At 45.7% G+C, this 25,315-nt stretch overlaps 1 long non-coding RNA gene across 1 annotated transcript in view; it reads left to right on the forward strand.

Moving 5' to 3' along the window:
• The first annotated feature begins 261 nt into the window (after positions 1–261).
• LOC105721304 (uncharacterized) overlaps positions 262–25,315 on the forward strand; it is a 62,252-nt gene continuing 37,198 nt past the window's right edge. The window contains exons 1-2 of the long non-coding RNA XR_010342114.1: positions 262–347; positions 19,665–19,739. This is a non-coding gene — a long non-coding RNA (uncharacterized LOC105721304). The remainder of the gene's footprint in view (positions 348–19,664; positions 19,740–25,315) is intronic.

Genomic DNA, 25,315 nt, shown 5'->3' on the forward strand with positions numbered 1-25,315 from the left:
GTCTGCGGGAACTGACTCAGGTGCAGTCAGACTCTGAAGGCCTCTCTGGCTGCAGTGCTGAGCACCCATGATAGGGGCGGGATGACCTGAATTATGGGAGTGTGCCGGTAACAAACCCTTGGAAGCGGCGGGGGCATTGGCCTCCTGCTCCCCATTTGCCCTGGGCTCTCCCCGATCAGCCGCGTGCCAGAAGCAGATGTTGTCTGTTTGCATTTGTCTCACAGCTGAATTCACCTTCTGAATTTTTCTCAGGCGTTGCTGCTCTCAGTGTGGCAGAAAAGATGTCGAACAGTGATGTGCTGGAGCCGCCCCAACCAGCTCCCCAGAGCCGATGGTTACGTGTTGAGGTATGTTGCGAGCTGGTTGTTAAAACGGCCATTATGAAAACGTTATTACCTAAATTTACAATTAAATAGATTATTTTAAAAGCAAAGTTATATAGGCCAGCCATGGTGGCTCACACCTGTAATCCCAGTACTTTGGGAGGCCGAGGCAGGAGGATTGCTTGAGCCTTGGGAAGCCGAGGCTGTAGTGAGCTGTGGTTGCACCACTGCACTCCAAAGTGATATATATGCAAAATACCTCCCTTCCTCGTTACTGGATTCTGTGTTGCTGTTACCTGTGCTTTTGGAGTTATTCACGTCGATGGTATCTATAGGTGGAAACGCTACACTGTACTGTACTGTGCGATAGTGCGTTGCCGCACATCTCTCTCTCCAGCTCTGTGTTCAGTGGCTGTCGTGTTGTTGTTAGCCTGAAATCGACTATGGTGGGGGCACTTACACCACAGCAGCTGGTAAACATGACAAATGTAGGCTTCCCTGGAAAGAGACAGTTCAACATTTCCCAGCATCGCTGTGTATAAGGATTCATTGTAAGGGTGCCATATCTCCCTAGGCTCTCTATAAACATGTATGTGAACAAGGAAACATTTATTGGTATTGATTAGATGTAACTGATTAATTACTGATAGTAATTAGATAGTATCTAGTTGCTCCTTATAAATATGAAAACAATAAAAGATTTAAAGAAATATTAGCATGTAGGCAGCATCTTGTGCCTTTTCATGACTTTAAACATAAATGCTTTCTTAAACTCTTTCTGGATTTCTCTCTGTTAAGTAAACTAACCTGATCTAAACCTGGAGTTCTTATCCCACGGACCCTCAGGGCAATCTGGTGAAGCCTTTGGTCTCTTTTCAGAATCAGGGTTTTACATGCATAATGTAAAATGTATTGAATTAGAAAAAAAAAATTACATCAAAATAAAGTTATCAAAATAAAAAAAGTAACATAGTTATTAGTATATTCTTCTTTCTTTTCTCCTTCCTTCCTTTCTTCCCTCCTTCTTTGTTCTTGACAGGGTCTCACTCTTTCACCCAAGCTGGAGTGCAGTGGTACAGTCATGGCTCATTGTGACCTTGACCTCCTGAGCTTAAATGATCCTTCCACCTCAGCCTCTCAAGTAGCTGGGACTACAGGCATGTGCCACCACACCCAACTAATATTTAAAAATTTTTTTTTGTAGAGACAAGGTCCTGCTATGTTTCCCAGCCTAATCTTGGACCTGGCCTCAAGCCATCCTCCTGCCTCAGCCTCCCAAAGTGCTGAGGTTGCAGTTATAAGCAACCATGCCTGGCCCCTTTGTGCTTCTTACACACTAACCAGATGGAATCTAATAACTAGCATAATTTCAAACTAGAGATCAATGTACATAATATTTTGGGACGTCTGTAGCAGCTGTAACATAGCAGGGAAACATCTGTGATTTCTACTTTGGAGTGCCAGGGGCTACTAAATAGTAATCCTTTCTTTTCCTCTCCTGCCTCCAGACCCAGCAGAGAAATAGAAAATGAGAGGCAGATGAAAGGCGATCAAGCTGTCAGCTTGATTCCTGACACAATTGATTGAACGTGTTCTCAGGCATCATCCTCATCCCTGTACTGAACTTCCCACTGCTCACGCTCTGCAGGCCTCCTTCTTCAGGGGACACAGGCACTGGTCTGTTCCTCCTGCACAGCAGCAATGGAGGTGGCTGAGCTCTGGGCAGAGAAGGGAAACAGCCTGACTGCTCATGCTCAGTTCCTTCTCCCAAACTCTCCAACACAAGGAGCCTTTCTTCCTCTTCCTTCAGGAGTGAGCAAGAGACAGGGAGACTGGAAGTGTTCTTCCCCTGCTTTTCCCTCCTGGGAGTGGGGTAGACTTTCCCTCCCCTCTGTGGAAGCATGAGGAATGAGGAATCAAGGCACCCTGCAGCAAACTCAAAGGTCAGATTCAGGCAGAATACACTGTATGTGTCCAGACCACTTAGATGTGCCGAAGACTTCAGGGAGGAAAAATGACCGTGCGGGGTGGCAATCACAGAGTCTTCATGGAGGAAGGTCTATAAGTGTGGGTCGCCTAAGTGCACTTAATCACCCACACCATAAGCAGCCACTAAGTCACCCACACCATAAGCAGCTTACTATAGCAGAGTTTACCCTCTCACTAGCACTCCCCATGCGATGCAGTCAGCAGGGGACTCTGCTCCATGTAGTCACTCAGGGGCCCAGCTTCTTCTGCAGCTGCCTCGCCATGTGTCACTTCAGGGTTACCAGGCTGGGAAAGGGATAGCAGGAGTCTGAAGGGGCTTCTCAGTGCACATCCTGGAAGTGGCACCTATTCCTTCCTTCCATCCCAGGCCACCTAACTGCAAGTAGGTGGGGAATATGGGTGAGCACCAGCCATGCCTCCCATAGACCACTACTGTTTACTGCCGTACAAAGAAATAGACCATTTCCAGGACTGTCCAGCATTCCTGAGCACTATCAGCTGGGGGCAAGGCTTTCAGAAACAAATGCTGCAGCTTACCAGAGGGGCACCATAATGGTGTTTGACACCAAACTGCTCAGAATGTTACATACACTTGGGAAAATGTCAGAGGTTCTACAGAAGCTCGGATTCAGGGGTTTTAACTTGGCATCTGTGGGCACTGGAAGGTTCATGGGCAGATTTTAGAGTGTCCTATAAACTTGAATGGAAAAAAAAAATTACATGTTCATTTTTTCTAATTTCTCATTAAAAATTGGCATTTACTTGAATTAGGACTATAAGCAAGAAACTACAGTAGTATTTTCAATAATTGTAAGTTTGTCACAAGTAAAAATTACAGATGTTTTCATGCTACATTCAAACTGTTACAGATATCACAAAACATCATATATGTTGATCTCTAGTTTGAAATTATGCTAGTTATTAGATTAGATGCAGTTATTTAATGTGTAAGAAGCACAAGAGACGCAGAAGCTCTTTAGTTTAATTACATCCCATCAGAGTGAACAGGCAACCTACAGAATGGGAGGAAATTTTTGCAATCTATCCACCTGACAAAGGGCTAATACCCAGATTCTACAAGGAACTTAAACAAATTTATGAGAAAAAAACAAACAGCCCCATCAAAAAGTGGGCAAAGGATATGAATAGATGCTTCTCAAAAGAAGACATTTATGTGACCAACAAACATGAAAAAAGCTCATCATCACTGGTCATTAGAGAAAGGCAAATCAAAACCACAATGAGATATCATCTCACACCAGTTAGAATGGTGATCAGTAAAAAGTCAGGAAACAACAGATGCTGGAGAAGATGTGGAGAAATAGACATGCTTTTACACTGTTGGTGGGAATGTAAATTAGTTTAACCATTGTGGAAGATAGTGTGGCGATTCCTCAAGGATCTAGAACCAGAAATACCATTTGACTCAGCAATCCCATTACTGAGTATATACCCAAAGGATTATAATCATTCTGCTATAAAGACACACACACACGTATGTTTATTGCATCACTGTTCACAACAGCAAAGACTTGGAACCAACCCAAATGCCCATTAATGATAGACTGGATAAAGAAAATGTGGCACATATACACCATGGAATACTATGCAGCCATAAAAAACGATGAGTTCATGTCCTTTGCAAGGACACAGATGAAGCTGGAAGCCATCATTCTCAGCAAACTGACCCAAAAACAGAAAACCAAACACCACATGTTCTCACTCTTAAGTGGAAGTTGAACAATGAGAACACATGGACACAGGGAGGGGAACATCACACACCTGGGCCTGTCGGGGAGTGGAGGGTTAGGGAAGGGTTAGGATTAGGAGAAATACCTAATGTAGATGATGGATGGGTGCAGCAAACCACCATGGCACGTGTATACCTGTGTAACAAACCTGCATGTTCTGCACATGTATCCCAGAACTTAAAGTATAATAATAATTAAAAAAAATTCAAGAGGGCCAAGTGCAGTGATTCATACCTTCAATTTCAGCATTTTGGGAGGCTGAGGCAAGGCAGGAGGATCGCTTAAACTTCAACAGCAGCCTGGGCAATATAGTGAGACCTCATCTCTACTAAAAATAAAAATAATTAGCCAGGCATGGCGGCATGTTCCTGTAGTCCTAGCTACTAGGGAGGCTGAGGCAAGAGGATAGCTTGACCCCAGGAGTTTGAGGTTGCAGTGAGCTATGATTATGCTACTGCACTCCAGCCTGGGTGACAGAGTGAGAGACCCTGTCTCAATAAGAAAATTTAAAAAAAATAAAAAATAAAATAAAGCTTTAGGACATCATCAAGTTTATTGAAGTGTGTTGATGTCACAGAAGTTCAGAGGTGGTTCCATAGGTGCTTCCTTAGAGCCAGATAACGCGGATGAGGATACACAAAGGAGGTCTCAGGTCCCCTCAGCACAGGGACTGTGCACTTGCTGATACTCACAGGTGTCTACCTTTTCTCTCCAATGCCAGAAAGACTCATGGAGTCACTTTTTGGCAGCTCTGCTGGGGGGCCAAAGAGAGGATGCTCCTCTGTAAGGCTTCCCGCTCCATCCTGAAAAGCTTTGATTGCTAAAGAGCTTCTCCCAGGTCTGAGCCAAAATCTGCCTTTGAGTGAGTTCTCTCCCTGTCCTTGCATCCAGCCTCTCCCTTCTGGAACCACATGGAACTGATCTAATCTCTGTCCACATGAAGTTCCCTTAAATCAGCTGAGTCAGCTTCTCAGTCCTAACCAAGCTGTTTCTTGCCTTACACTTCAATGCAGAGTTGAGCTCATATCAGGTCTTTAAAATGTCCTTTTCAAGCATACCTCTCTGTAAACATCAATTACTTAATATTCAAGGAATACAGTGGCGGAAAGACCACATTCAGACTCTGGGATTTGACATTTCTGCAAATGCTTGGAGGACCTACCCTGGGCCAGGCTGTGTGCCAGGTGAGGGGGATGCAAGAAGGAACAAGAGGCTTTCAGGTCGACCCTGTCTCGAAGCACCACGAGGAGTGATGAGAGAGAAACACCTGCCTTTGTTGGCTGGGTTGATAGCAGGGCCCTGTTTAACTGAACTTTCCCTGAAAACTGAGAACCCATCTCCTTGCTGTTTGCACAGAGCTGGTGATTAAGCCTCCTTCCCTTTTTGCAGAGTATGTGTATAGTTTCAAGCTCTGTGGAAGAAGAAAGAAGACTCCATGCCAAGTCTGAGATATCTGACTCAATTCAGCGAAGATGTGTTGAAGCCTTCTGGGCAATCGGATATGACTCCATTCTTAGGGATCCCACTGCTCATTCATTCCCAAACATTAGGTTAGGGCCCCATCAAGAAGAAAACAAAGCAAGTCTAATACAGGCCAAGTGGAAGGGTTGCCAGAAGAGACATGTAAGTACACGCTGGTGCAGGTGTGAGAATGGGAGCTGGCCCCTAAAGTGGGAAGAATCAACCTCCTGGAAGAGGTGGCACTGGCTAAGGGCCCGGAAGCACTTTGACAGGCAGAAGGCCTTGGAAAACATAGAATCACCTGTGTCTCCAATATTGTTTATTTGTACAGCAAAATTCCCCCACCTTTGAACGTCAACGTTGGAAATTGATTTGGAAATTGCTGATTCTGCACACATCCTTTGAGCATGTGCAATGTGCCCTGTGCTGGGCTAGCTGCTGGGGATGTGGTGACACGTGCCCCCCAGGTTATAAGTTCCAGTCTCGTGGATGGAACACATGAAACAGGCTTCTCAGGCAGGTTGAGAACTGCAGTAGCCCCTGCTGAGTGTGCCCATGCCACCGTCTTGCTGCACAAGACTACAATGGACCTTCCTGCTCTATCAGGGGCCAAGCGCTGGGCTCGTGCTCTGCATCCTGCCCTGCAGACACTTCCAAGGGCTTCTTTCACGCACATTCCTGCACCTCCCTGAATAATCAACTTCTCCATCTCAGCTGGTCAATCCCATCAGGTTAGAAACCTGCTCTGGTATTACAAAAAAACAAAGAAATCCTCCCGTGACACTACCTCCCGCTTCAGCCAGGGTCTCAGTTCTCTGCTGCCCTCATAACAGCACTTCTCAAGTGGCCTACCTTTGCCATGTCTGCCTGCAGGGTTCCCATCTTAGCTGAATCCCATCTGTCTCCAGTCACCACCGTTCCTCTGAGCCTGCACTGGACACAGGCAGCATTGATCTCTGAGTTGCCAAAGCCAGTAATCATTTTTCCGTCTTCATGATGTTCATGCTTTAGCAGCGCTGGGCACAGATGTGCACATCTTTGGTTCCGGAATTTCTTTCTCTCCTTGGCTTCTACACTTCCCCGGCTCATCCCCTCACTATCAGATCCATGGCCCACCTTGGAGGCCTTCTCCTCTGCTGCTTGACTCTCAGTGGGAGAATCCCTTGGTTCTCAGTCCTGGGTCCCTTGGTAACACTCTCCTGTTGAGTCCATCTCACCTCATGGCATCCCCACTATGTACCGAGACCCCTCAGTCCCTAGCCCCTGCCCTGCTCCCTCTTTGGAACTGTAGACATGTACACCCAATAGAATAAGTGACAGCTGCACCTGGGAATCTAACAATACTCAAATTCCACAAGTGCCTGCCAGAACATTCCATTCTGACTGCCACCTCCAGGCCAGCTCCTCCTCGGTACTTCCCTCTGGAACCATGAAGCCCCCAAACCTAGGGCTCTGCCTTGAATCCTCCCTATCCCTCACCCACCTCTCACATCCAAGCCCTTATCAACTCTTGCCTTCAAAATGTATTCCCAAGCAACCAACTTCTCTCAGTTTCCTCCCTCAGCTCTGTGTCCAAGCTCCTATGTGTTCTCACTGGATGGCTGCGGCTGCCTCTGCATTGCTCTGCCTGCCTCCATGCTTGCTGGATCATCTCATCTCCACCCAGCACCTAGAATAATCTTCTAAAAATGTAAATTAGATCATGTCCCCTGCCCCCATTACACACTGATATGGTTTGGCTGTGTCCCCACCCAAATCTCATCTTGAATTATATTTCCCATAATCCCCACATGTCAAGGGAGGAACCCGGTGGGAGTAATTATATCATGGGGGTGGTTTCCTCCATGCTGTTTTTGGGATTGTGAGTGAGTTCTCATGAGATCTGCTGGTTTTATAATGGGCTTTCTCCCCTTTGCTCGGCTCTTCTCTCTTCTGCCATCATGTGAAGAACATGTTTGCTTCCCCTTCTGCCATGATTGTATGTTTCTGAAACCTCCCCAGCCATGCAGAACTGTGAGTCCATTAAACCTCTTTTCTGTCTAAATGACCCAGTCTTGGGTATAGCAGCCTGAGAATGAACTAATGCATACCCCTTCCAGTGATTTCTCACCATTTGTCCAGCCTGTTCCCCGGCGCATGAAGGCCTTTGTGGTCCCAGTCTGTCTTACCTCGATGCTCTCATCACACACACACCTCCTCGCCCACCTCCTGGGGCTGAGCCTCATGGCAGTCTTCCTTTTCTTCCTCCAGCCTGTTGTGCTCTTTCCTGCATCTGGGCCTTGGCTAATCTGTTCTCTTGCCTGGATTGCCTACAGGCCTGCTCCTTTCCCTCGGTTCACCATCATGTCACCACGCTTTGATTATCTGCATTCTCTGAATAATTATTACTGCTCTCTGATATTTTTCTTGGGCTGTTTGCTTGCTCGTTTGTACACCTGTCCCTCTCCACTAGAATACAGTTTCCAGGGAAATGCAGAGCTTGCTAGTTTGGGCACAGCTAAATTCCCAGCATCTTGGATGGCGCCCAGCCCGTGGTGGGTGTTCAGTACCCATATCTTGGATGAATAAATGAATGGCCCACTGAGTGCCCTTGCAGACTCAACTCTGGCTGTCTCTGTGGTGCTGCCTGCAAACGCCGCCACAACTCTCCTGCCTGTACCCAGCCCTTGCGTCTGTTTCCACCACACTGATTCTAGGCATGGCCAAAGGGACATAGAAAGTGCGACTTGAGAAGTTGTAGCTGTGGCGTTCCCTGAGATCACCAGAAGAATGTGCTGAGCTAGCCTCATCCTCATCCTCATAGTGGATGAAAGGCCAAGGGGCAGAGAACTGTGGCGAACAGCCAGGCAACTACCAGACATGCGAGTTGGGTTTTCTGCGTTCATCTGGGTCTTCCAAAAGGCAGGACCCATGGCGGAATTAAGTGCGTGCAAGGATTGCATTAGGGGAAACGCCTGTGTGAGAGAAAATGGAGCAGATGCAGGGAAAGGCTGGGTGAGCTGTCAGAGGGCCATGCAAGTCTGGCCCTTTAAGGAGGAGAGAGAGAGAAGGTTGGGAAGAATCGTTCTAGACTGCTGTACAAACTAAGGAAGGCTTGGCAAAGGCGTCGAGGAGTCCCCAAGCTGAAGCTGGCTGTTACAGGTGTCCCATGTCTCTCAGGGATGGAGGGCTTGCCTTAGTGTCCATACTGTGGGGGCCTTGGTAAGGGAGTGGCCCATGGGCAACGTGGCCTCAGTGGAAATATGGTGATGGGTTTCAGGGCACAGCAGCTGGGTCCCTGGTGAGTTAAACTCCATGTCCTAGAGGTCTATGAGACTCTTTCTCCTGGCTGCCCCACTATCCTTGGTCAGGCAGTCACCAGCTGAGCCTCCAGCTGACTGCAGATGTGTAAGAAAGATTAGGCAAGCCACCAAGACCAGAGGAATTGCCCAGGCAGTTCGGAGAATTGTGAGCTAAACGTAGTGCATAGGCCCTTAAGTGTTGGGATGGTGTATTTCATAGCACAGCCTAACTAACAAAGCCTCTTTGGTTATTTCCTAAGGATAGACCTCAGGAAAAGGAAGGATTTCTGCATATTTAGAAAACACTGAATGCATACTGCTAGTCACTTTTTAGAAAGGCTGTATCCACATATCCCTACTGGCAATATGTGAGACTGTTCATTTCACTACATCTTCACCCATACTGGGTATTAGCATTCTAAAACATTTTTGGCAACTTGCTAAGTGAAAAAAAAACATAGGCATTGCCGAGGCTCAATTTGCATTTCTTTGACTATTGCAGAGCTGAATCCTGTTTTTATGTTTGTAAGAATTAAAGAAAGAGGAAAGAAACACGAAAGGTGACTTTCCAGTTAAGACAGGTTTATTTTAGAGAAAACAAACTTGAGAGGAGCTTTTGGCTGAGTTAGGTTAGAGACCCACTTTTTTTATTTTTTTGAGACGGAGTTTTGTTCTTGTTACCCAGACTGGAGTGCAATGGCGCAATCTCGGCTCACTGCAACCTCTGCCTCCTGAGTTCAGGCAATTCTCCTGCCTCAGCCTCCCGAGTAGCTGGGATTACAGGCACGCGCCACCATGCCCAGCTAATTTTTTGAATTTTTAATAGAGACGGGGTTTCACCATGTTGACCAGGATGGTCTCGATCTCTTGACCTCGTGATCCACCCGCCTCGCCTCCCAAAGTGCTGGGATTACAGGCGTGAGCCACCGCGCCCGGCTAGAGACCCACTTTTTTTCAGAGTAAGAATTTTTAAGGATTTAGGGTAGAAAATTTTATTAGAGGCTTGGATTGCTTTTATGGTTTTTTGTTGTGCTTACTGGGGAGGGAGAGTTGTGTGTCTGTTTCTACACATTATTTTTGCAGCTGCAGACACACCCCCTCGCCCAAGTTTGCTTTGAGCTTCCGTATTTTAGTGCACCTGAAGGGAAAGGAATGTGCCTATTAAGGCCCACTGTTCTACTGGGGCCCACTATATGAGGGTGAGGTTTGGCAGTTACCTGAGAGATTTTTTCCCCACCTTCCTTTGTGCCCGTGTGCCTGAGCTGTTTTATTTGTGTCTCACTGTGTGCTCTTTCTGGCTGCTTGTAGTTAGAAGAGAAGTGATTTCCTTGAACTGCATGAGGCTAGCAAGGGAGCTGGAACTTAAAGTGGCGGTGTTTGTCCGAGATGACGGTGCTCCTGCTCTGGCAATGCTTACTGGTCATTGGTGAGGTGTTTCTTCGTATTCTTTTAAAACCAAAGTTAGGGCTGGGCACGGTGGGTCCTGCCTGTAATCCCAGCACTTTGGGAGGCTGAGGTTGGCGGATCACGAGGTCAAGAGGTCGAGACCATCCTGGCCAACATGGTGAGACTCTGTCTCTACTAAAAATACAAAAATTAGCCGGGCATGGTGGCAGCCTGTAGTCCCAGCTAGTCAGGAGGTTGAGGCAGGAGAATCGCTTGAACCAGGGATGTGGAGGTTGCAGTGAGCCCAGATCTCACCACTGCACTCCAGCCTGGGCGACAGAGCGAGATTCCATCTCAAAAACTAAAAAATAAAATAAAATAATAAAAGCAAAGTTAGAGGAGTAATCCCTGTGTCCTGTGCCCCCCTCTTTAGGGGAGCCCCAGCCTAGAGGGGCTGCTCCTGGTGTTGTCAGCATTCAAAGCAGTCCCTTCACTTCTGCCGCAATTATCAGCCGATTCTCTCCCCAATGCGTGCACTCAGTGCTTCCCTGGTTAACCCCGTGGCTGGAGGGCTGCCTAATGACATTTTTATAGCCTGGTGCGGCTCTGCTTCATTAATTCCCAGCAAAGCTGTGCGTTGTTCTCTCTGCAGACAGTGGGGACGCCCTGCTAATCAGGCAGGAGCCAGCAAAGTGGTGAGGTGGCTGCAGCTGCAGGGCGAGCTGGTGCGGTCAGGGGATCATGTGGTTCCCCCATCACTGTGTGGTCGGAGGAACCAAAGTTCAGGGAGGGAAAGATACGGTCTGAGGCGGAGCTGCCCGGAGCCACACGTGGTGAGCAAGCACCAGAAATGGGGCAAATCTGAAGCGAGAAGTGCTGTGAGTGGAAAACGCACACTGAATTTTAAAGATCTTGGTACAAAAACAAAGAGGGTATGGTATCTTATTCATATTTTTAAAATATTACATGTTAGAATAATAATATTTTAGATATATTGGGTTAACACAATATATTATTAAAATAAATCTCACCTATTATTCATATTTTAAAAATATTACATATTATAATAATATTTTAGATATATTGGGTTAAACACAATATATTATCATTCATATTTTAAAAATACTACATGTTAGAATAATAATATTTTAGATATATTGGGTTAAACACAATATATTATTAAAATAAATCTCACCTATTTCTCTTTCCTTTTTTAATGTGGGTACTAGAAACATTTAAATAATGTGTAGTGTGTATTATATTTTAATTGGATGGTGCTGATATAAGTCCTCGCAGGATATTAGTGGCAGTGAGATGAGCGTATGCATATATGTGTGGGACTGTCTCTGTCAGTATTTGCATGTGTGTACGTGCATGTGTGTGTTAGTATGTATGCATGAGTGTGTGTGTCAGCATAGATATGTGAATATGTATGTGTGTATATGCACATGTGTGTGAATATGTGTACATGAGTATGTGTGTATGCACATGCATGTCTGTATATGTGTGTCTCTGAGTGTAAATGTGAGGTGTGTGAGTATATGTGTGCATGTATGTTTGTATATGTGCATCTGTGTGTGTATATGTGCGGTGTGTGCGTATATGTGCATGTGTGTCTGTATGTGTGCGTCTCTGTGTGTGTATATAGGGTGTGTATCTGTGTGTGAATGTGTGTATATGTGCATATTTGTGTTTGTGGGGTATGTGTATGGAAGGCGGGTTGGCGGGAAGGTTGACTTGTGCAAAGTCGAAGTCAGAAACCAGATCAAAGCTCAGGACATTTTCATTTCGCTGCCTCATGCTGCGGTCTCTATTATACAGCAGGCATGCCACATATACAGTCTCACTGAATCTGCGGGAAACTCAGTGCTCTCTGAAGTGCCATCCTACCTCACAACGTCAGGGGTACTAAGTAACTTATCAAGGTCACACACTCAAAAGTGATGGGAATGGGAAGCAATGAAGCTCCAAGCCACTGTGTCTCTCCTGCAGACAGACCCAGGTCCTGCGTTGCAGACTTTCTCATGACTCCACCATGCCAGCCCTCACGCTGAGGCCAGGAGAGTGCTGGGGGCTGGAAGGAATGATCTGAAAGTGAATTTCCATGTTGCTGTGACCTTGGTACCAGGCCCAAGGCACAATCAACCACCATCAGGCACATTCTCTCTTTATAGTCACACCACCTCAAGGGCCAGAATGTGCAGTTGTCCCCAAAACTGCAAGGAATCAAGGAAACCTCAAAGTTATTCTTGTCTGTTCTTTCAACATACATGTAGAAACAAATAATTGCATGTTGAAGATAAACCCAGGGCATATGTGGCTTGGATGCTGGCTCTGCTTATGACCTGAGTCTTGGTCTCCCCGTGTGTACAGTGGGGCTATAACGCCCACCTGTGTTGGGAGTAAATGAAGCAATGTATGTAGAATGCTGGGCACAGCATAGATGTTCACCATGTGTCACTTCCTGTCCCTGTCCTCCCTAGTCTATCTCTGCTTAAAGTTTTCTAACTGCTCGGATTTTATTAATTCTCTCTTAGATCATTTCCAAATCTAGGCAGGTGACAAGCAAGCCAATGCAGTCTCTTAGAATGATAATTTCTCTACAACAGCTCCTCCTTAGCAGTCCTGCATAAAGCTCTTTATGTGTATTATCTTGTATGGCCTTTACAATAATGCAGCGCATGTGTACACATGTGTACCTGTGTGCACGTACATATGTGCATGTCCATGTGTGCATATGGCAGGGTGGGTTGGCGAGACTGACTTGCACCAGTCAGCGATGCAGGTGAAAGCCTAGCATGTTCTAGTTTCTCTGCTTTATACTCTGAGCACCTTGAATTGAGATCAGTGGAATTTTACAAGGAGCTGTCAAAAGATATTAGAGAATGTATTACTTTGTTTTCACACTGCTATAAAGAACTGCCTGAGGCCGGGTACGGTGGCCCACAGCTGTAATCCCAGCACTTTGGAAAGCCAAGGCAGGCAGATAATGAGGTCAAGGGATCGAGACTATCCTGGTCAACATGGTGCTGAGCTGGTGCCTTTTTTCCCTCCCTCCCCAGGTAACTCCTGGAGTAGGGAGATTACCTGCTTCCTATTTTTCTTTTTTCTTGCCCTGTGTAAGCAGAGGGTAGGCAGGAAGACTCTGCAGCTGGCACCTAATATCAGGAAAAGCCAACAGAGGACCCACTGAGGCACACTGCAGACTGGAGTCACACATGTCTCCTGCTCCACACTTCACTGTCCTGTGACTCTGGTTGGCTAGGCAAAATGTAGTGGCATCTTTTGGCACAAAGGCCATGGAGCGATGTCGCATAATGACATATGCCACACCACTGGATGGTTTTGCCTCCATCAGAAACACCCCAGAGCGGCCTGGCATGGTGGCTCATATCTGTAATCCTAGCACTTTGGGAGGGGAGGCGGGTGGATCACCTGAAGTCAGGAGTTCAAGACCAGCCTGGCCAACACGGTGAAACCCTGTCTCTACTAAAAATACAAAAATTAGCAGGGCATGGTGTCATGTACCTGTAATCCCAGCAATTCAGGAGGCTGAGGCAGGAGAATCGCTTGAACTCAGGATGCAGAGGTTGCAGTGAGCCGAAATTGTGCCACTGCACTTCAGCTTGGGTGACAAAGTGAGACTCTGTCTCAAAAAACAAAGCAAAAAAACAACAACCGAAAAGAAACACACCAGAGCTGCTGGGGAAACAGAGGCTACCCAAAAGCCCAGGAAAATTTCAGTGTAGAACATAGAGCTTTGCAGGCCTATGAAGGCAGTAGAAATGGAGACTCTTCTTGTAGATGCATTTATCAAAAGGGAATAGCTACTGGAGAAGGCAAACTCATGTAGGTGAGGGGTGGAGGGATTTTCACAAAGCTGGTCCCTTCCTCCAGGTGCATGGAGGAAGCCTCTCTGTGACCATCTGCTGGTCCATCTGCACAGCTAAAGCTCAGCCTCCATTTACACAGACAAGACAATGCATACAGAATGGAAGATTATTTGGACAAACCTGACTGAAACACAGCCTATTCCCACCCTTAGAAAGTGACCATGCTATCCTCAGGAGTCACTACTACACTCTCTGAGCCAGCACCATGCCAGGCCTCCTACACTCATGATCTCAAATCCCCTCAAAGCACTGCAAGGTCAGGAGTCAGCTGCCCGCTTGACTGAGGAACATAAAAGTGAATGCTCATCTTGGGCACCTTGGTGGATCCAAGATCTGAGCCCAAATCTGAGCCCGAGCTGGGATATGGCTTGCTGCTGTCTGACACCTGCTGTCTACTTTCACTCTCTTGCCCCCCTCTGTTCTGTGCCCGTCTTTTTCATAGAGCCTAAAAGTCAGATATGTGTTTGTCTTCACTCTGTACGTCACACATCAGCTTATCTCTCACAGTGACGCTAGCCACATTATAGGCGAACTTCTAAATCTCAGTAGATTGGCAAAATTAAAATTTACTCCTCATCTACAAAATGCCCAGACAGGTATCTTTGATCAGCTGGTATCTCTTCTTCGTGCGCTGTTTTGGGAACCCAGATCCTTCCTTCCTGTGTGTGGCCTGCCAACTCCAACACCCAGTTTCAGGGCAAAGGGGGTGTTCATGAAGAGCCATCAATGGGAGAGTTTATGGACCACATTTCAGAACATGGTCACACCTAATGGGAAATGGAGGCTAACTGTATGCCGGAAGGAGGCGAAAACAGGTTTGGAGCGTGGGAAGCCTGGCCTGCTACACCAGCCCGGGCCCCGGCAGTAATGTTTTGAGCTCTGCTATGTGGGTGTTTGTCTCCTCTCTATCCCAGGGTGCTGGCCGGTGCTGGGTGGGTTTCAGAGCCCTCTCGCTCAACAACTTACTGTCCAGGTCCCTCGGACACTGTTGCCCTGACATACCCACATGAACGCTCATGAGGCTGTGAGCTCCTGGGAGATGGACTGTGTGTCCTCTTCATTGTTGTACCCCAGGGTCTAGTTCAGGGACTGAGCGCTCAGTAAATGTGTTAAATGAAGAACTGAAGTCAGAACGTTATCTGACAAACCATTCAGGTGAGAACTTGACAATGCACTCCCCAATCACAGGGAGAGTTGAACCCTCTGGAGGCTGCATCTGTAGAGGATTCACGGTGCCTGTCACTCATGCTAGGAGGAGAAAGGCAGAAACAGATCTGGGACCAACCCACCATATGGATCAGACTCTGTTGCTTCCACTCATTTGATCCTGATTTAGAGTTCACAAGTCCGATTTTGTTAAGATAGTGAAAGTTCTCTTTCCAAGCCCTGTGAGGAAATTGGAAAATGCTGTTGGTTCTGAGAACTTCAGGAGGGGTGCTGTGAGGTTTTAAGGAAGGATTCTGGAATTCCATGGAGTTTGTTCTGCTGGAGTAGGAGACAGCAAACTACAGACTAACAAATAAGTCTAGCCTTCCACCTGCTTTTGTAGAGCGTCCCAGCCTGAAGCGGTTTCTACATTTAAAAAACATAGATAACATAAAATGTACTACCATAACCATTTAAGTGTACAGTTCAGTAGTGTTAAGTATATTCACATTGTTGTAAGACTAATCTCCAGAACCTTTTTATTTTGCAAAACTTAAACTCTATGCCCATGAAACAACTCCCTATTCGCCCCTCCTCCAAGCCCTGGCAACCACCATTCTCCCTGTGTCTATGAATGGAACTACTCCAAGTACCTCATATAAGTAGAATCGTGCAGTATTTGTCTCGTTTTGTGACTAACTTACTTCACTTAGCATAATATCCTCAAGGTTCATTCACATGGTATAGCAAATGTCAGACTTTAGTTCCTTTTTAAGGCTGAATAACACTGTACGTGCACAGCACATTCTATTGGTCCATTCAGCCACTGATGGACATCTGAGTCGCTTCCGCCTCTTGGCTATTGTGAATAGTGCAATGTGAGTCAACAAAGATGGGCCAACAGATGTATCTGAGGCTGTGTTTGCAATTCTTTGGGGTGTATGTTCAGAAGTAGAATTGCTGGATCTATGGTAATTCTATTCTGAATTTTTTGAGGCGCTGCTGAATTGTTTTCCGTAGCGACTGCACCATTCACACCCCCACCAACTGCATAGGGATTCCAATTTCTCCATATCCTTGTCCATACGCGTTGTGTTTCAACAATCGCCATTCCAATAGGTGTGAGATGACCTCTCACTGTGGCTTCGGTTTTCATGTCTTTCATGATGAGGGGGCTTGAGCATCTTTTCACGTGCTTGTTGTCATTTATATATCATCTTTGGAGAAACGTCTCTTCAAGTCCTTTGCCCATTTTTAAGTTGAGTTATTTCTTTTTTGTTGTTGTTTTTTGAGGTTTTTACATTCTAAATGTTTAAAAAAACAACAAAAGAAGAAGAATGTTTTGTGGCTTGGGAAAGTTATAGGCAATTCAAATTTAAATGTCCGTAAATAAAGTTTTATTGGGACACAGCCACACTCATTTGTTTCTAGTTTGTCTGCGGCTGCCTTCGTGCTACAATGTAGAGTAGCTGCAATGGGGACCGTATGTTCTGCAAAGTCTAATATTGCATTACTTCATCTTTTACAGAAAATGTTTGCTGTTCTTATGCTACAATTTAAGTCTAGAAAAAGCCTGCAAGGACCAAAAGGCCTCCTGGAGACAGTAGGGGGCAGCAGAGAGCTAATCTGGTGAAGTTTCCATATGGGTCCTGCAGCCCAGAATCCCAAGATGTCTGGGCTCCAGATCCTGCTAAGGGGCATCAGGGCTCCTTGGCACGAAAGGGCTGGTGGAAACCCCTTGTGAGGCTGAGCTGGGAGAGAGTAAAATCCTGCCAGGCCTCCCTGCCTACCTCTCTGCCTTCCAGTCTCTTCTCCCCGTGGATGCCAGACTGGTCTTCCTAACACAGGAATCTGACCCTGTCACTTCCCTACTTAACGCTCTCCACTGGCTGTCTCTGCTGTTCTTGGAGATCAAGTCCAACCTCCTTCAGTCTGGTTCCCAAGGTCCTGTATCTCTCTGCTTTTATTTCTTGGCTCCATCCATGGCTCAGAACCTCCTGCTCCAGCAGTATAAACCATGCTCACAGGTCTCCCGTGGCGTTCTCTGGTCTACAGGCCTCTGATGGCATGCTCTCTCTCTTACCCCTCTCCCTTCCACCTCTTACCCAGATAGCTTCCCCTATTCTTCAAGGCTCAGCCCAAGCTCTACCTCTTCCAGGAAGCATTCCTTCACCTCCCACTTTACCCCAAACACAGCTAGGTACCCCTCTTCTGGCTCCTTTAATTCTCAGTGTTTACCCCCTCCTAGTACCACAAACATTGGCATGGTTCCTGAGGACAGGACCAGGGTCTAGTTATCTACTTATGAATGAATGAATGAATGAAGAAACAAACATAAAATCCCCTCAAGAAAGGAGTGAGAGGCCGGCATGGTGGCTCATGCCTATAATCCCAACACTCTGAGAGGCCATGGTGGAAGGATCGCTTGAGGCCAAGAGTTTGAAACCAATCTGGATAACATAGGAAGACCCCATCTTTACAAAACAAACAAACACAAAAACCAAAACAAACAAAAAAAATCAGCCAGCTATGGTGTTGTGTGCCTGTAGTCTCAGCTACTCAGGACGCTGAGATGGTAACATGGCTTGAGCCTGGATGGTTAAGGTTACAGTGAGCCGTGGTCATGTTGCTCAACTCTATCTACCCTGGGTGACAGAGCAAGACCTTGTCTAAAAAAAAAGAAAAAGAAAAAGAAAAGAAAGGAGTGATGTCCCTTCAGATCAAAAGAAGCTTTAGTAATGTCCAGGGGACATTTTCCAGATAAGATTGAGACTGAGGAAAGAATGGATGCTATACAGTTTTATCTGCATCGATGTCTGGCCCCTGCAGATTTGCAGAGCTGAACTGGTTAAGAAGTGTTCCTTCTCCTGCTGGAAAACTTTATGCTGCAATGTTGACAACTCAAAACCCTCCCTGCACCTTTTTGCACGTTGGGCATGTGAGATGAGCTGATTTTCATGGGGACTCCAGTGGCCACACTCCACACAGCACTCTGGAGCTAAACAAGGTGGCGATGTTCTGTGGCAGTCCATGAACACCCACTCCTCTGCTTGAGAAGCAGAATGTGCTGGTGGGTCCTTCTCTCCATCTTGTCCCTCTCTGGCTGCAGTCCACCTGCCTGGAGTGGACCAGAACCTGAATGGGCATTGGACGACCTGGGTCTGAGGCTGAGTCCTGCTGGGCAGTAGCTGTGTGACTTTGGAGCATCACTGGCCCTCTCTGAGCCTTCGCTGCTTCCTCGGTGAAGTGAGAGTGAAGACTTCATCTCTGTCACCTCCTGGGGTTGCTGGAAGACCGTGTGTAGATTGATCTATGAGTTCTTTCTGCCATGCCAACGGTTCTTTCTGCCATGCCAACGGTTCTTTCTACAGTCATGCAGGTGGCCATTGGGCAGGTCACCTGGGACACAGCCACCACATAAGTAAAGTCTCTTTATCTGCCACCCAGTGCCAGTTTAAGGAGGAAAACCTTTAAAATCCCAGCTGGCCTCTCAGTTCTGAGTCTTCCCGAGTGCCACCCACACAATGCAGGTCAGAGCTGGCAAACTCATTTGAGAATTTGCAGGAGGAATTACTCACTGTACAAACAGACTTCTCTTGTCAGATGCAATTTGTAAATATCATTTACACGAGGAAGTTAATTAAAACTTCCCTTGTTGATTCAGCCCTCCCCTTCCCCCTTGGCAGGATGTCACTATTTATAAAAGGCATGTGACTTTAAGGACCAATTACTTGGAGAATTCTCCTTGCCTCTCTTAATAGGATATGATCTGGGTTTGGTAGAAATCTTATAGTTTCTTTTTTCTTTTTCTTTCTTTTATTTATTTATTTTTTTTTTGAGATAGAGTCTCACTCTGTTACCCAGACTGGAGTACAGTGGTGCAATCTAGGCTCACTGCAACCTCTGCCTCTCCAGGTCAAGCAAGTCTCATGCCTCTGCCTCCTAGGTAGCTAAAAACACAGGTATACACCATGACGCCCAGTTAATTTTTGTATTTTTAGTAGAAATGGGGTTTCGCCATGTTGACCAGGCTGGTCTTGAACTCCTGACCTCAAGTGATCCACCAGCCTCAGCCTCCCAAAGTGCTGGGATTACAGGTGTGAGCTACTGTGACTGGCCTGAAATCTTATAGTTTCAAGTTCTTTCTGTTGGGCTATTTTACTTTAGAAATAAATAAAATGTAATTATTTCTTGCTTCATTCATTTAGTTATTCAACAAATGGATGAAATTTACTCATCTCCTCCAAGTTTGTGCTTAAATCTCGCCTTGTCGGTGAGGTTCCCTGGCCACTTGTTTACTGCTGCAGCCCGGTCTTCCCCCAACACTTCTCATCCCCTCTTTCCTCCTCCCACTTTTTGCATAGCCCTTAACATCTTCTAACATGCAAAATAATGCAATTTGTTACGTTTATTGTTTATTTTCTGTCTTCCCAGCTTGAAGTTAAGCCCTGTGAGGACTACTTCATTCACATGTGTATCCAGATGCCTGGGATAGTGCCTGGCAAACAGGTATTCAATGAATATTTTTTGAATATTTTTGAAAGAATTAATGAATGACTTTGTGAATGAATGACAAGCTACAGGCTTATTGCAAAAGACCTGAACATTCAAACTAAGACAGGGAATGCAGTGATACTGGCCAATGGAAGGAATAAGAAAGAAGGCCAGGCATGGTGTCTCACACTTTGGGAGGTTGAGGTGGGTGAATCACCTGAGGTCAGGGGTTGGAGACCAGCCTGGCCAACGTGGCAAAACCACATCTCTACTAAAAAATACAAAAACTAGTCGGGTGTGGTGTGTGTGCCTGTAATCCTGGCTACTTAGGAGACCGAGTCAGGAGTATCACTTGAACCTGGGAGGCAGAGGTTGCAGTGAGCCCAGAGCAGACCATTGCACTCCAGCCTGGGCAACAGAGTGAGACTCTGTCTCAAAAAAAAAAAAAAAAGAAGAAGAAGAAGAAGAAAGAAAAAAGTGTTTATTGAATATTCCCCTTGCTATAAAGGATCTGTGTGATACAGTCTTCACAATGGCCCTACAAATTAAGTGATTATTCTATTTTTACATGAGGAAATGGCTGCACAGAGAGGTTAGGCCATTTGCTTCAGGTCACAGAGCTGGGAAGAGGTGAGTTCACGTTGTAAATCCAGTGCTAACTCCAAAGCTCCCTGCACTGCAGCAGGCATGAAAGAAAGAACAAATGTCCTGGGGCTGAAAGGAAGACTTCCTGTAGGAGGCGATATTGGCACCACTTTGAAGATAGGGTTGGTGTTGGAATTGTTATCTGTGATGAAGGGAAGGGTGACCTGTGAGCCCAGGGAGGGGGTCCATTCAAGGAAAGAGCCATGGCCAGGACCTAGGCCACATGGGAAGCACCCTACTGGTCAAGAAGGTTACAAGGGCAAGAATGGGGTCAGCAGCAGTTGGGACTCAGGTTAAAAGCTAACACTTTCATTTCCAGTTTGTCAAGCTAACACATATGCTACTGAAAGATGTGCCGTGCTCTGAAAACTCCTTAAAATGACAGGTATCAGCATTTCTCTGTTTCACATCCCTTCAAATGAGGCAAATCCAGGATGTGCTGAAACAAAATAGAACTACCTTTGATGCTTATGGGCCAAAGACGTCATAAAAAGCCCATTCAGCTAAAAGTCCAGCTGTTGCCAAAACATTAAAAAAAAGACCCTTAATTCTAAGAAGTACCTACTTCAGCCTAGACATTTTCCATCTATTATGTGTATTTAAGTACCCTGAGGCCGGCAGGACAATGGCCACGTAAGAAATGAGAAAATGAGGGCTCCAAGAGATTATGTTTTATTTTCAGAGTCACAAGGCTAATGAGGATACAGATAAAATTCCCAAGAATATAGTCACTTGCCCTGAAGCCTCTTTTGCCCTTGAAAAAGCACATACCCCAGCTGAGGAAACACTGCTTTAGTGACCACCAACGGGGTGTCTCCTGTGAAGAACAATTCATTTCACATCACTATGCCTCACCATTTTAGGGAAATGTCGATATGGTCTTCAGGGGCTTAATTTGATCTGTTTAGCTAGAGAGGTCCCATGGAGTTAGCAGATGCGGGAAGCTGGGGATCTGTGCTCTTGTCAGCCTTCTCATTTGATGGTGACAGTGTAATCACTACACAGGTTCTTCCTGCCCACTGCACAGACAAAGCCAATTCACTGAGACCATGGCATTGCAGTGAAGAAAGTTTAGTTGATGTGAGGCCAGCCCGTGTGGGAGAATGGAAGTCGTTACTAAAATCAGCCTCCCTGAAGTCCCAGAGGTTAGGGCTCTTCAAGGATAGTGTGGTGGGTCGGGGACTAGGAGATGGGTGCTGCTTACTGGTTGGTAACACATCATATGGGTGTAGCAAATGGTCCTTGGGTGTAGAAAATGGTCCTCGTGCACTGAGTCTGCCTCTGGGTGGGGTCATAAGACCAGGTGAGTCATGATCACAAGTCCATCTGGAGTCATCTGGGCTTCAGAAATGCAAAAGTCTGAAAAGACATCTCAGAAAGCCAATCTTAGGTTTTCCAATAGTGATGTTATCCACAGGAGTCATCGGGAAAGCTACAAATCTTGTGACCACTGGAACCATGATATTTAACTACACCTATATCTTAGCAGAATTTAGGCCACTCTCAGAATCTTAACCTTGTAGCCTTTCAATAGTTTTACATATCAGCTTAGTTTGGGGAAGGGCTATTATTCATCCTTGCTTACATCTTTAAACTATAAACTAAATTCCTCCCAAAGTTAGTTTTCCCTTTGGCCAGGAATGCCCAAGGACAGCTTGGAGGTCAGAAGTAAGGTGGAGTCAACGATGTCAGATTTCTCTTCCTGTCATAATTTTGCAAAGGTGGTTTCAACAGCCTGGGCATCTCTTACAACACCAGAAACGTCTACGCACGTCATGCTCTAGGGTCAGAGAGCCTTCCCATTATTCATCCATCCAGCTCAGAGCAAGGTTACACAGACAAAGAAGGTACACAGTCCCTACCCTCGATAAATTCCCAGCACAGAGGGAAAAACAGACATGTAAGAAGGTGCGTTTAGTACAGCTCCATCCATACATCTGAAGAGATTCCAAGGTGAGAAAGAAAAACTTCAGAAAATTAGAAGCTTTGAAAGTACTTTCCAATATCTCTGGTTCTGACCTGCTTTTCCAAATGGCTCAACGAGGTAGCGGGATGGTTTGAATTTCTTCTCCAATCCCCATTTAGAGAATAGTATTATGTTCCTGAATCATCTTATCTCTGCCCACTATATGGAAGCTCCCCATTATAGACATAGGATCTCCCTAGGATGTGTACAAATGCTGTGGGAGTCTTCCGAGCACAGACCTTTCCACAGTGATGCTGCAAGTTGTTAGGGCTTGAGAGGCTTATTAAGTAACACCTTTCTTTCCTAGCTTGAGTTCAGCAGATAGAGACCAAATATGACCTCTAAGCTTTAGGTTAGATGATGTGTTGCTTAGGTTTTTTTGCGGCATAACACATAACCCCCCCGAATCTTAGTGGCTTATGACACACGCAAAAATATTTCTCTTACTCATTGGTCTGTATTCTCTAGGGCGGCTCAGCTTCAGGCTGCAGGTAGGGTTCAGCTCTGCCCTGTATGTCTCTGATTCTGGGACCAGGGGTTATGTGTGCATGCTATTCCCATTGACTGTGGCAGAAGTGCTTGAAGGGTAAGCAGAAATGTGTGATGCCTCCTAAAGTCTTAGTCTGGAACTGATATGTTTTCATATTTCATAGGCTGAGGCCTATCATTTAGCTACGCTGATCATCTGAGGGGCAGCGTCACACACAACGAACCAGTAAGGAAGTCACACACTCCAAGTGTGGATCGTGGAAGCAAAGGGGGCATTGAGCCTTTCATCAGAAAGTCCCGCCCACTGCTCATGGGTACAGCTAGGCTACTGCTGGCTTCCCCACATGAGGGTCTGCCCCTGTACACTTAACACCCCAGGAAGGGCAGCCCCAAATGCACACTTCCTGTAGAAATCTGTGTCTCTAAGAAGGAAAGAAGGGGCTGAACTGGGAATACACACTTTCTCTTTCCCTAATTAAAATTCAGAGTCAACAGAGGGTTGGTAGGAGGCCCAGAGCATGACCCTAATTGATAGTCCTAGAAATGGAAACATGGACAGCAGAGAGAAGCTTCTTTCCAGACACCACGAGGGGCATTTGGTCTTCCACAGCCCACCGGGCTAGGCATACACTCTCCTTCTATGGACGGTACCCTAGGAGCTGCTCTTTGTTCTGAAGGAAACAAAGGTTGTGTTTATTTATTTGCTCAACGTCCATCTTTTGAATCCCTATTAGGTGTCGGAACTGCCAGAACCCTTTAAGATCCTCACAGGACGTCGGGTCTCCTGCCTTAGGACCTCTCAGCACTCACGATATCAAATCCATTGAAAGACACCACCATCACACACTAGACATTCTCTTCTGGAAATCTGAAAGCCTTTAAGATGGTTTTACCTTTATTTATTTTTATTTTAATTTTTTTCAATTGACAAATGGAGGCTAAGGTAACTCCATCTTAGATGCTAGTCTGCCATGTTGACTTCTGATTGACCCCAGGTCTGGGAATGCCTGTGATTCCCACTTTATCTCCTGTCCCTGTGAAAGAGCATCTGCTTACCATAAATCCTGCCCTTAGGTCAAGATGGCCTTGCTATTATCACACATATTCAAGGCTATGATGTACACAGCATTTTTGTCCTTTCCTTGAAGGTTGACTTTAATTGTCCTGCACATTCCTTAGAGAGCATGTGTATCTTTTCCCTGTGGTATATTAGCCCTGTGTCTTCAGGGACAACAGCGTAAAGATCTATCTGTCTCGCAGCCATCCAAGACCACACGTCTGTCTGTAAGTTCCCCAGTAAATCACCCTCTAAAGGCAAACTGGATATATCTGCCTTGTTCTTTGGTTTCTCAGCTCCTTTCGCATTTTGGGATCACTTTCTATATATGGCCCTTTCACAAAACAACAAATAAAAATGATATATATTTATTGTATACAACATGATGCTTTGAAATACGAATGCACTGTGGAATGGCTAAACCAAGCTAATTAGCATATGCATTACTTCACATACTTATCATTTTTTTGTGGTGAGAACATTTAAAATCTACTCTTTCAGCAATTTTCAAGCACACAATACATTGTTATTAACTATAATCACCGTACTGCACAATAGCTCTCTTGAACTTATTTTCCTGTCTAATTTGTATCCTTTGACCAACATCTCCCCATTCCTCCTTATTGTACTTTTAAAATGATTTGCATTTAAGTAATTCATTGTGATCGTCTAGTAGCCTAGCTGTACCCATTTAAGTAATTCATTGTGACTTCTCATCAGTCATTAGGCATATGAGGGATTCTTGCAAAGAGAGAAAACCTACCCTACAATTTGTTTTCAATTGTAATGACATTCTTACAAATACTAAAGTGAATACTTAATGAAATTGATCTGATGTTACGGTTAATGGTCAAACATGAATTTCAAATTTGCTCTTTTTCCTATAGTTGGACCTATCATTTTGTTCAGGTCTCAAATATTTTTGTTTTACACTTGCAAATGTAGCTGGCCTTAGGTACAGCACTAACTTATTCCTAAAGAGGAAAACAAGGCTGAGTACTGTGCAAGCAGCGGAAACAAGGTTAGGAAAAGGCAGCAGTCTTGTCTTCTGGAAACTCCCAGGTGAGAAGGCCAAATAGAGATGTAAACATATAAATGACAATGCAGGTGAGAAATGGGATCATAGGAATGTGTCCAGGGTCTCGTGGGCACAGGAAAAGGAAGGGGCAGCCTTGGTGAAGCCTTTGTGGAGGCCAAGGTGCTTGACTATGACGTGGAGGGTGAGTGGATGGTCTCAGGATGGCGAGGGGGTGAACAGGGGTTGTGGCAGGATGGAGGGGAGATGGGGAAGGGATTCCATTTCTGGTAAAGGATGTAAGGAGATGTGAAAGAGCATGAAGGAACATAGTTGAGTAACTTGGAGTACTTCACTTTAGCTGAAGCCTAGAACGTGAGCAGGAATGTGGCAAGCCTATGGCAGAGGTGGTAGCCTGA

Source organism: Aotus nancymaae, unplaced genomic scaffold, assembly GCF_030222135.1.
Source record: "Aotus nancymaae isolate 86718 unplaced genomic scaffold, 86718_ANA_hifiasm-v0.15.2.pri h1tg000011l, whole genome shotgun sequence".
NCBI classification, from domain to species: domain Eukaryota; kingdom Metazoa; phylum Chordata; class Mammalia; order Primates; family Aotidae; genus Aotus; species Aotus nancymaae.